Source organism: Macaca fascicularis, chromosome 9 (assembly GCF_037993035.2).
Source record: "Macaca fascicularis isolate 582-1 chromosome 9, T2T-MFA8v1.1".
Lineage (NCBI taxonomy): Eukaryota > Metazoa > Chordata > Mammalia > Primates > Cercopithecidae > Macaca > Macaca fascicularis.
Window position 1 is genome coordinate 62,337,612 of NC_088383.1, and position 11,398 is coordinate 62,349,009.

Genomic DNA, 11,398 nt, shown 5'->3' on the forward strand with positions numbered 1-11,398 from the left:
TATGTGCTTTCAACATAGTTTCTGAAATCTCAAACATCAACTCAATAATCATAAGCAATTACAGTAAAATGAGATCAGGTACATTAGAAAAAAAGGAGTGGTGGAGAAGAGTAGCCGTCAAAATTTCCCTGGAATAGTTGCTCATTTATTCTTCAATTTAACTTTTATTTTTAAAAAGGTAAAACTACCATAACAAACACGTTGCTAAATCAAAATTTCGAAGCTACTACAAGGCAAGCACTGCACAAAACTGCAGTACAGTCCATCATGATGATGATGATGGAGCTTGAGCGCACAGATTAGGATAAAATTAATTTCATTTATGTTTCAACGACATAGATCCTGTATTTTTTTTCCTCTGTCGAAACATTTTGTTAACTACATATATTTGTATTGTGAAAGTAAAAACCTGGGACCCTAATTTCACTATGCCAAAGAAAAAAGTAAGCTGAAAGCTGAGTCACAAAAGAAGCTGCCTTTCCTTTTGTTTTTGTTGGGGTGTTTTTTTTTTTTTTTTGAAGTGTTTTTTTTGGAGTTTCTCTCTTGTTGCCCAGGCTGGAGTGCAATGACACGATCTTGGCTCACCACAACCTCTGCCTACCAGGTTCAAGCAATTCTCCTGCCTCAACTCAGCTTCCCAAGTAGCTGGGATTACAGGCATGCGCCACCACGCCCAGCTAATGCTGTATTTTTAGTAGAGATGGGGTTTCACCATGTTGGTCATGCTGGTCTCCAATTCCTGACCTCAGGTGATCTGCCTGCCCTGGCCTCCCAAAGTGCTGAGATTACAGGCTGAGCCAGCATGCCCAGCCCCCTTTCCTTTTGTTTCTAAGCTGATAGCTACCGATAAAAAGTTAAATATGTCCACGCTACAGATAAAAAGTTAAATATGTCCACGGGTAACTACTCAGTGTTCACCTTGTCTTATGTAAAGCGCCAATTTACTAACACTAAACAAATACATAACTGACTATTCCCCTATCTGCTCCTTTTCTTTCACAGCATGTGGATTCAGTAATGTGATAATACCCTCTCTCTTGCCCCTCCAGCCTGCTTTTTCCACTTAAATATTGAAGCCCTCAAAATCATCTTTGGAGAAAGACAGACTTGTCTCCCTGGCATGCATCCTTAACCTTGGCAAAATAAACTTTTAAATAGATTGAGACCTGTCTCAGATACTTTTTGGTTTACAGTATATAAATAAGAATACAAAAAAAGAAAAGCATCCATCTTTTAAAAAAGAATTCCTTGACTGGACATCCCCTCCAGCTACCACCTGTTATTTAGCTTCGCTTTATAGTAAACTCCTTGAGGAACTGTCTATCCCAGTAGTCTACAATTCCTTTCCTCCAATTCTCTCTTAAGCACACTCCAATCAAGTCTTCACTTCCACTACTAAACCAGAAACAACTTAAGGTCACCAATGATTTTCATACTGCTATATCTTAGTCCTCAATCTAACAGCTTCTGACATAGCTGATTACTCACTCGCTTCTTAAAACTTTCACTTGGCTTCATTGATACCACTCAGTCTTAATTGTCTTCCTTCTTTATGGGAGTGTTGCTTCTTGGTCTCCTCTGCTAGTTTCTCTCCCTCTGAAAACATTACAGGATCCCAAGGCTAACTTGTGGGACTTCTCCAGCCACACCCACTCCCTAAATTATTTTAATCCATTCTCATGGCATTACATACTATCTCTCTGCTAATAACTGGAAATTTATATATCTCTAACCCAGACCTCAGCTGTGAACTGCGGACTCGTGCATATCCAGCTCTCTTCACAATATCTCCACTTAGATTACTAACTTAAAATGTCCAAAATTGAACTCATTACTTCCCCTGCTAAAACCCTGCTTCTTCTGTGCTCTTACCCTTCTCAGTAAATGTTAACTCCACTTGTCCAGCTGTTCAAGCCAAACTCACAGCCTACATTCAATCCATCATTAAATTGTTGGCTCTGCCTTCAAAATGTATACAAAATGTGAGCACTTCTCCCAATCCCGGCCTAAAATCATCATCTCCCACTTAGGATTACTGCTGCAGCCTGCTAAATAATCTTATTATGTGCTACCCCTGACATTCTCTACATAGCAGCTGAGAGTTCTACTTAAAACAAGTCAAAACTCTGGTGGCTCCCCACCTTTTAAAAACCAGTCTCACTGGCCTACAACGCCATATATGATCAGACATCCCCCCAACCCAACCCACCTCTCTGACCTCATCATTTCCCCTCAATGCCTCCACTGGCCTACTTGCCACTCCTAGAACAGGTCAAGCAAGCTTCAGCCACAGGATCTTTGCATTCTAGATCTATCTTCATCAAGTACTCTCTCTCCTAATATCTGCATAGATCACATTCTCACTTCTTCAAGATCTCTGCTCAAATACTAGTTTTTATTACAGCCTTCCCTAACCACCTTAGATAAAACAGCAGCATCACCCTCACATGTTCTTTTCACCTTTTCCTGCTTTACTTTTCTCTACAGCAATACAATAGATGACATATTACACATATACTTATTTTCTGTATCTTGTCATTAGAATGTAAGCTCCACAAAGGCAGAAAATTTGTTTTGTTCACTGAACTATTCCTAGCAAGTGCTCAGAATACATTTCTTGAATGAATGAATGAGAAAAATCCAGACTGAGGATCTATTCTCTAAGACAGGATTGAAGGAATTTAGAATGTAAAACATCTCAAGGTCTGGAAAAACATGACTGCAAGAAAGGCCACAACAATGGCCAAGTCTACAACTCTAGCTAGTACCAATAATAAATAAAGGTTGACAAGCCATACCATAATATTCCTAAAATGAGGAAAATATACCTGAGAAAAAATTTTAAATAAGGAAAAGAAATAAAACAAAACAAAAAGATGGCCATCCTTGCCTCCCCACCCCAAAAAAGAAACATCACCTGGATGTTTCCTATAAAGTGGACAACCAACTCTGACCAAAATATCATCAAGTCCATTCTACAGACTTAAAGAGCTGTTATGAATAGTCCCTGTTTTTCTAAGCTAAGGTTTTCAGAGAAAATTATTATATAACTCCCAACCCTAACACTGGCTGCCAAGAGATAATGGTCAGAGAAAGCTCTCAAATTGCCCTAAAGCACTCAGGCTGCAACGAAATATCATTAATATGATGACAACAACAATTCAAAGTACCTTCTGGAATCTGTCTTGCTTCTTTGTCCCTAGCGTATTTACTAGGGGCTTCCTCATCAAAGGTTTTGCTATCTTGATATGGGGGCAGTGTTGGGGAGGAGCGTAGGCAATTCAAAAAAACAGGACTGGAATTTAATTTTGCATTTTAAAGAAAAGCAGGGCCAGTTGTGGTGGCTCACACCTGTAATGCCAGCACTTTGGGAGGTAAAAGCAGGAGGATCAACTGAGCCCAGGAGTTTGAGCCCAGCCTGGGCAACGTGGGGAGACCCTGTCTCTATGAAAAATTTTAGAAATTAGCCAGGCATGGTGGTACATGCCTGTAGTCCCAGCTACAGGTTGAGTACAGGTTGGGAAGCCAAGGCAGGAGGATAGCTAGAGCCCGGGAGGTCAACGCTGCAGTGAGCCATAATGACACCACTGCACTCCTGCCTGGGTCCAGAGACCCTGTCTCAAAAAAAAAAAAAAAAAAGAGAGAGAGAGAAGTAAAATGCTGGGGAACAGAAAACACTTGCTCAGATACAAGATGTCACTGGGCTTTTCAATACCAGGCACCAAAAGAGAGATCACAGAAGGACCAAAACCCTGAGATGCCCATCGTTCCTCAGCTAGAGCCATGCCTTGCATTTCTATTCCCACACACAGAACTCAAGATACAGGGTAGGAGACCATGCCAAAGGGAACAGCTGGGAGCAGTGACGGAAGGGAGGAGAGCAGTAACAACTATCATAACAAAGGGAAGGAAGGAGTAATCACTCATGCTTTTTCTCTTTTCTCCTTCCCACTGTCCTTACCAAGGACAGAAATCAGGTAGATGAAAACAGGAGAAGGCAGAGAACAGAGGGTAAGGATGACCTGAAGCAAATGGTTGTAGAAAAAATCAAGAGCAAATTCCTTTACCAAGTAACTCTTTGAAAAACAGACATATGAAGTAAGTTAGGAGCTGACCAAGAAAATTTAAAACAAGCCCCTGTCTTACATAGCTATAAAGTACAAAGAAAACATAGATTCTTAATTATTCGGAATAATCTGTGGCATTTTTAAGACCAACAATCTTCAAAGATGATCCAACTACACTGAAACTAAGTTACTGATCAATATGAAAAAGTAAACAGGTAAAAAACTTCAGGGCTCATGGATCCAACCTTCAAGAAACCTCTGGCTTTCCAATGGCTCCAAACCTTAATACAAGCAACCAAAAGTCTTTAAAGGTAGAGAAGTAACTCTAGGACATTCCCAAGCAATCAGCTCACCAGAGAAGAGCTAAAAACTCAAAGATTACACCTCACATACTGTGAATGGTCAATTCACTTAAAAAGAGAGGACTGTTCTCATTGGTTGATCTCAATAGGCTGAATCACACCCCAGCATCAGCACCTGTAGCAAGCAGAAGCCAGAAGCCAAAGAGACAGAAAGCCATCAGATACTCAGAGAAAACTTTAGTCAATAACAAAGGAAAGACAAGTTCACCCTATACAACCACAATCAGCTTATGACACTAGGGCACACCAACCACAACTGTTTGTAGCCTGAGGTGGCACCATTCTACATGCTCACATCTGTGCTAATACTTCCCTCCCCTCTGCTCCCTCCCTGATGGCTCTTCCCCCATCCTCCCTGACAGCTGTCATATTCTAGAGCTACTCTTCCTCCACCCACTCTTTCATTTTGGTAATCTGGTGTTTCCCAGTTCAGTCTCTCGACCTCTTTCTGTATTATCTCATCCTATATTCACTCATTCCTCTACTTAGTTCCTATCTTTGACAAGGACACAATCCAGTGGGGGAGACAGATATGTCACTAGAATTAGGTACAATACATCACAGTCAATGCTGTGAAAGAAATATAACAAAGTGCTGTGAGCACATATTCATCCGTCATTACCCTACTCAATGTCTTCCAAATCAATACTCTGCCTTCCCACTCTGTTGTATATCAGTTACTAAATCCTGCATCTTTCCAAACTATCCCGATCTCCACTTCCACCTCAAGGTTTAGGCTTCATTTCTCACATGACTATTTCAACCACTTCCTATTATAAACATAATTCAATATATAGCCACATTGTCACATGAGCAATCTCCCTAAAAGAGATAATATACCGTATCATCCCCTTGGTTTGCAACACTTAATCTTTCCAATGTCTAAGAAATGAAGTCCAAATCCTTGGCATGGAAAATAAGATAATACTTTTGAAATAGCATCTTTTAAAAGCAGGCTGACTGAGTTCCAGTTGCAATGCTTACCACCTATATTATCTTTCGCAGGTCACGTTCTCTAAATTTTCATATCCAAAAAATGAGGATACTAAAAGAATCTTCCTCCTAGGGCTGCTATGAGGATTAGGTAAGAAACTAACCAGCATAAAACCCAGCACTCAATGTTAACTACTATCCTGGGCTGTCTCATCCATCTAGAATGGGAGTAATCTACTCCACAATGGGAGGAGATTACTAAGGTTTCCTTTCATATATTTTAGAATGATTAACAATAAGAGTTAAAGACAACCTTCTGGTTAATATTGAACAGACAAAAATTTCAATTAACCAATATATTGCTGTCATAAAAGTTTTAGTTTATCTAAAACTTACCATAATTTATTAAAAACAAGAACACATTTTTATTAAAGTTAGGTTATTTTGTTCTGTTTTCCTATTTAAGTTCAGAAAAAAAGAATGGAAACATAATAATGTAGTTTTCTATAATATAAAATACACATAAATGAAATTTGATCTCAGTTGTATATTAACTTTCTAAATATATATACATAACAAAATGAACTCTAGAAGCTTAAGAAAATAAAAGTATGCATCAAACAGGTGCATGGCATTCATTCTCAAAAAACACAATCAAAAGACAAAAATCACTGACTTTTTTCTTTTATCTTTTTTCTTTTAAATAGATATGGGGTCTCACTATGTTGCCTAGGCTGGTCTTGAACTCCTAGGCTCAAGCGATTCTCCCACCTCAGCCTCCCAAAGTGCTGAGATTACAGGTGTGATCCACCACACCCAGCCACACTGACTTTTAAAAATATGACACAGGGATTACCCTGTCTCTATTAAAAACACAAAAATTAGCCGGGCGTGGTGGCGCACGCCTGTAGTCCCAGCTATTCAGAAGGCTGAGGCAAGAGAATCGCTGGAACCCCGGAGGTGGAGGTTGCAGTGAGCCAAGATGGCACCACCGCACTCCAGCTTGCCGACAGAGCAAGACTCTGTCTCAAAAAATATATATATATATGATATAAATTTAATAATATAAAACCTATAAAGCCTGCAATAAGAAAAAATAGATCAGAAATATTTTTCAAGAGATTAATATATTTATGATGTTAGTGCTAATGAAAATTGGTGAGAAGATTCCAGTAAATGTATGGACGATGGACAAATAAAGGAGAAAATAAAACCAGAAGAATACTGCATTTGCTTCTCTATTATGGACTATGATGTTAAACTGCAAGTAACCTTATCCTCATTTTTAAAAAACCAACTTTTAAAAGCAAAAACCTACAAAGTATGACAGAACTGGTCAACCAAACTCTACTGGAGTCAGTGTAAATCAGTATATTTAGAAGTAAATCTGGTAATATCTTTCAAAATTAACAAAACCTTCATACCCTGACTTTGTAATCCTGCTCCTGGGCTTTAAGCCCAAAGGAAAGAAGCAAAATGATGAACAGCTATATACTAACTGCATTACCTGCAACATAGTAAACAATCTAGATGTCCAATTATTAAGAAATGTCATTGTAACACTGTATAATCACCTAAAGGTATAAAAACTATAGCAAAAATAAAACATCAAATATGAAAGCAAATATTAAACATTACATTTATGCTTTATCATATAAAATCACTTAGATATGACAAGAAATAAGAAGAAAAATTAAAAGTCTGTTTTGATTTTTAAAATTTATTTGACCATTCAGTTGTTTGCAAGATAAAAAGCCTTTTGAATTGGTCAGGCCCACACCACTAAGTATGCATTTCAACTTTTTAGAGGCAGTCACAGTCATCAACTTTTTCCCCCAAAATCCTATCACATAGGAGTAAGACAGGCTCTTCTTGCAGACAAGCCATACAAGTAATTTTAGCCATGCTATTAGCCAGCTGCAACCTTCTTATATTAAAATCTCATTGTACCATCAAAACTTAATTGTATGTGAGCTCTCCATATGGTGATCCAGAAGCCACTTGTTATGGGGCATCTGGAGAGAGTTCCCCAGGCACTGAAGTTAAAACTATCTAGCTGAGAGGAATAGTGAAGGTTAGGTTTCTCCTATATCCCCAAATGAATTATCATGTTTCTCAGCCACAAGGGATCTGAGTCCCTATGAGTGGCAGCTATGGATTCAAAGAGGGAGAAAGTGCAAGCAGATTTGCACTCCCTCTGAAAAACTGGCAGCTCCTTCATTTCACCCCAAAGCACCATGGAGTAGTGAAAAACACACAATGAGGAGGTCAGGAGATATGAGATGTAGGTGAGCCTACGCAATCTCAAACAAGTTATTTGTCTTTTTAGGCTGAGTTGTTTAATGGTAAAATTTTTAAAGTTGAACCAAATAATCTGTTAATTCTTTCAAGTTCAATACTCTATTAATTTAACAGACCCTTTTTTCAGTACACATCCAAGTAGCTCACAACCCCCATTCAAATTGTAAAACAATTAAGATTTAGACTTAGGAGACTAGGGTCAAAAGACCTGGACTGTAATCCCTGCCGTTCCTTTCTACGTGCATGACTTTGCACCTCAAAATAAAGTTGTACGACCGATGAAGCAGCAATCCTTATTGGTCATGCCCTGTTTACTCCTATATCATAAAACTTTTTTTTGTTGTTGTTGTTTTGTTTTTTTTTTTTAATAACTGGGGTTTCATTCCTAACCAGCCTATAATCCCAGCACTTTGGGAGGCCGAGGTGGGCGGATCACGAGGTCAGGAGTTCAAGACCCAACATAGTGAAACCTGTCTCTACTAAAAAAAAAATTAGCCAGGTGTGGTGATGTGTGCCTATAATTCCAGCTACTCAGGAGACTGAGGCAGGAGAATCGCTTGAACCCGGGAGGCGGAGGTTGCAGTGAGCCGAGATGAGCCCACTGCACTCCAGCGCAGGCGACAGTGCAAGACTCTGTACCAAAAAAAAAAAAAAAAAAAGAAGCCCCAAAACCTGGTGGAGACAGACACATAAACAAATCACTAACGCCCAGCTGACACATACTAACTGCAGAGTGTACGAATCAGTCAAGACAAAAGGGATGAGATGAGATGTCTAGACAAGGCTCTGAAGTGATACTTTCATAAGGTCTTCAAGGGCAAGTTGTTTACTAGGCAGAGAATTCTCAACAAGGAACACCGAAAAACCACAGAGGAAGATGTCATCTTCAGAGAAGTGCAACAGTCTTATATAGAGAGGGCAAGCAGAATGGTAGAAGATGACACTAGAATGTAGACAAATACTACTAATCATGAAGGACTTTTAATTTTATTGATATAGACTATGGAGAGTCACTGAAGGACTTGTAAATACGGATTCAAAGTCCCTTCCTCCAAACTACAGTCAAAGGAGTTGAGTCAAAGCAACAAAAAATGCAGGTCTGAATGTGGAAAGGTAGAATTTTTACAGAATTCTTAATGGAGACTTTCTGCTTGCTTTCAGGATGGCATCTAGTGCTTTCTTAACTATGGCTTATGCTGAAGTACGACAGTATGAATTATGGCTAAAGGGTTCAACAAAATGTGCATTTTTAACCTGAAGATTATTTGAAGCCAATGTTGTTTAGAACACAAACGAAAACAAAAAATAATAGTAACGAGCTTTCCTAAATTAAGAGAAACAAACAGTAATAAAGTCCAAGAGGAAAAAGACTGATTTCAGGCAAACAGGAATATTTACATCTTTATCACATATGGATGACGGATAAGACATGTTTTGAACCTATCTTTTTCAGGACAGCATCTTAAGTTCCTTTTGGTCAAAGAGCAGCTGCCATCTCTAAAGTCTCTAGTCTAAAAGATGATGCTTTAAAAAAAAAAGTCTAAAAGATGATGCTTTAAAAAAAAAATTGGCCAAATTAATAGGTTCCGTTATATTTTAATGCTCAGGAGAAAAGGAATGCCTTTCCTATGGCTATTTTAAAAAGCTTAAACCTCAATTTCTCTCACCTATTGAAGTGAGCTACCAATATTAATCTGAGACCACAGCGTCCCTGCATCAGTCATTTCCACTCCGCTAAGGCCTTGTCTGGGAGCAGCCAGCCTCATTGGTCGGGGAGCCCACACAGATGAATATGCAATTATTGAAATGGAAACTTAAGCTTCACCACCAAGGACCACCACAAAGGAGTCCTTTCATTCCTCCTTTTACTTTATCAAGAAAGTAGATGCATTATTTAAAACTGTATGAAAATACATGTCTAAAGAGAAGAGAGAAGATCTGAACCTACGGCAACGATGTGCCCCACCAAAGTTTCACCTCAGGATGTGTTTTAGGGTGTGTCTTTCATTTAGCCCTGCAATTAAAAGAAAAAAAAAATCGAACTCATTCGGAGAGCCCCGGTACTTTCCCCATCCACCCTCACACGCAACCAGGCTCCGAAATCACTGAGTGCCTCAGCCTCGCCCTGATTTCTCCTAAAAGGCGGCGGCGCCCGCGGCCCGAGGCCCCGCGCTGTCACAGCCGCAGGGAGGGCGCCCTCCGGCCTCCCAGGTCCGCGCCCGCCCCGCGTCGGGCGGCTCGCGAGGGGCTAGAGAGGCTCACCCTGGAGGCCGGGAGACCAGAGGGTGCCACCGCCTCAGCCCGGGAGCCCGGGCCTCCGCCCCGCCCCGGACTGCGTGCCTGGTCTTGGGCTGCCCCCGGCGCCCGCCGCGACCCCGGTCCCGGCTCTGGCCCTGAGCCCGGATCTCACCGTGCGGAGGTCGCGCTGCCTCCTCGGCCGCGGCCAGGCTGCAGGCCGCCCAGCGACCTGCGGGCCCGAGGACGGAAGGTGAGGCGAAGGGCCGCCCGTCACATCTCCGCCAGCCCAGCCGCCTGAGCCGCAGCAATCAGCATCGCGTCCGCGGCCTGAGGGAGCGCCGGACTCCAAAGCCGCCGCGCCCCCTCCCTTGGCCGGCGCCCGCCCGGACTCCGCCCTCCAAGGCCCGCGCACCGCGCGCGCGCAGCCCCGCCCCGCCGCGGGCCCGTGCGCAGGCGCGAGCCTCACGGGGCTACGGGGCCCGCCCCCACCGCCTGATCCAGCCTCAGCCCACCTCTGGCCCCGCCCCGCCCTCACGCGAGGCTTTCCTAAGCTCCGCCTCTGCTTCGGGCCCCGCCCCCTCCACTGACCTTGCCTGGCCGCCTCCTGACTCAGGTTTTTGCTCGGCCCAAGCAGTGACGCCAGTCTTGCGGCTGACCTCACCTCTAGCCGTCCCCTGGACTACATTTGCTGCTTGACCGCTGTCAAACCTGACAGCTCCTCCTCCAGGATGTGAAAAGTGAGGAGTGATCTCAGTATTGGACATGACTGAACCACGCACCTGCCTACCGCATCAAAACACAGGATCTTGCTAAGGCTGAGAGGAAGGGCACCCCAAGTGCTGATCTGGTTTTCCTTTTTTTTTTTTTTTGAAACAGGGTCTCGCCCTGTCACCCAGGTTGGAGTTCGGTGGCGCTATCACCGCTCACTTGCAGCCTCCTGGGCTCAAGTGATCCTCTCACCTCTGGCGTGCATCACCACGCCTCCGAAATAATTACAGCTAAGACCACACTAGTCAAAGTAAACTATCACATATTGACCCAAATACCCGGCTAATTTTTATTTTTTCCTTTTAGAGATGGGGAAAGTGGTCTTAAAGGCTGATCTCAAACTCCTGGGCTCAAGCAATCCTCCCACCTTGGCCTCCCAAAGTGCTGGGATTACAGGCGTGAGCCACAGCTCCTGGCCAACGTGGTTTCTTTGCCAGAAACCAGGTCTTTCTTCCCTTTGGGGCCTCCATCCCCCAGAGGCCATCTTTTCCCCTCTTCTTTTCCTCTACCACGGCCAATCCTGCCTCTGAGAGTCCTCAGCCTGGAAGACTTCAGGGCCTGGCCGGCTGTTTAAAGCTCTGGAGCTGCCCTTATCTAGTTGTAGACTTGCAGTTCTCTGAAATCTTTGTCGGCCCCAACAGCTGGATTGCAATAAATAACATTTCAAGGGAACTGCTTGAAAAATATCCCGTTCTTTCATGTCTCCGGATCAATGATACTCGAATGGAA

General features: G+C 42.4%; 1 protein-coding gene across 7 annotated transcripts in view; it reads right to left on the reverse strand.

The window, feature by feature from the left end:
- CCSER2 (coiled-coil serine rich protein 2) overlaps window positions 1-10,293 on the reverse strand; it is a 188,518-nt gene extending 178,225 nt beyond the window's left edge. For 5 of the 7 annotated variants that reach the window (XM_005565264.4, XM_005565267.4, XM_005565266.4 and 2 more), the window contains exon 1: window positions 10,074-10,293. The gene's annotated coding sequence lies outside the window, so the exon portion shown is untranslated. Of the gene's footprint in view, window positions 1-9,611; window positions 9,678-10,073 lie in introns of all 7 variants that reach the window. The other 2 variants (XM_015456101.3, XM_074001654.1) reach the window with 1 other exon arrangement.
- Between the last annotated feature and the right edge of the window lie 1,105 nt (window positions 10,294-11,398).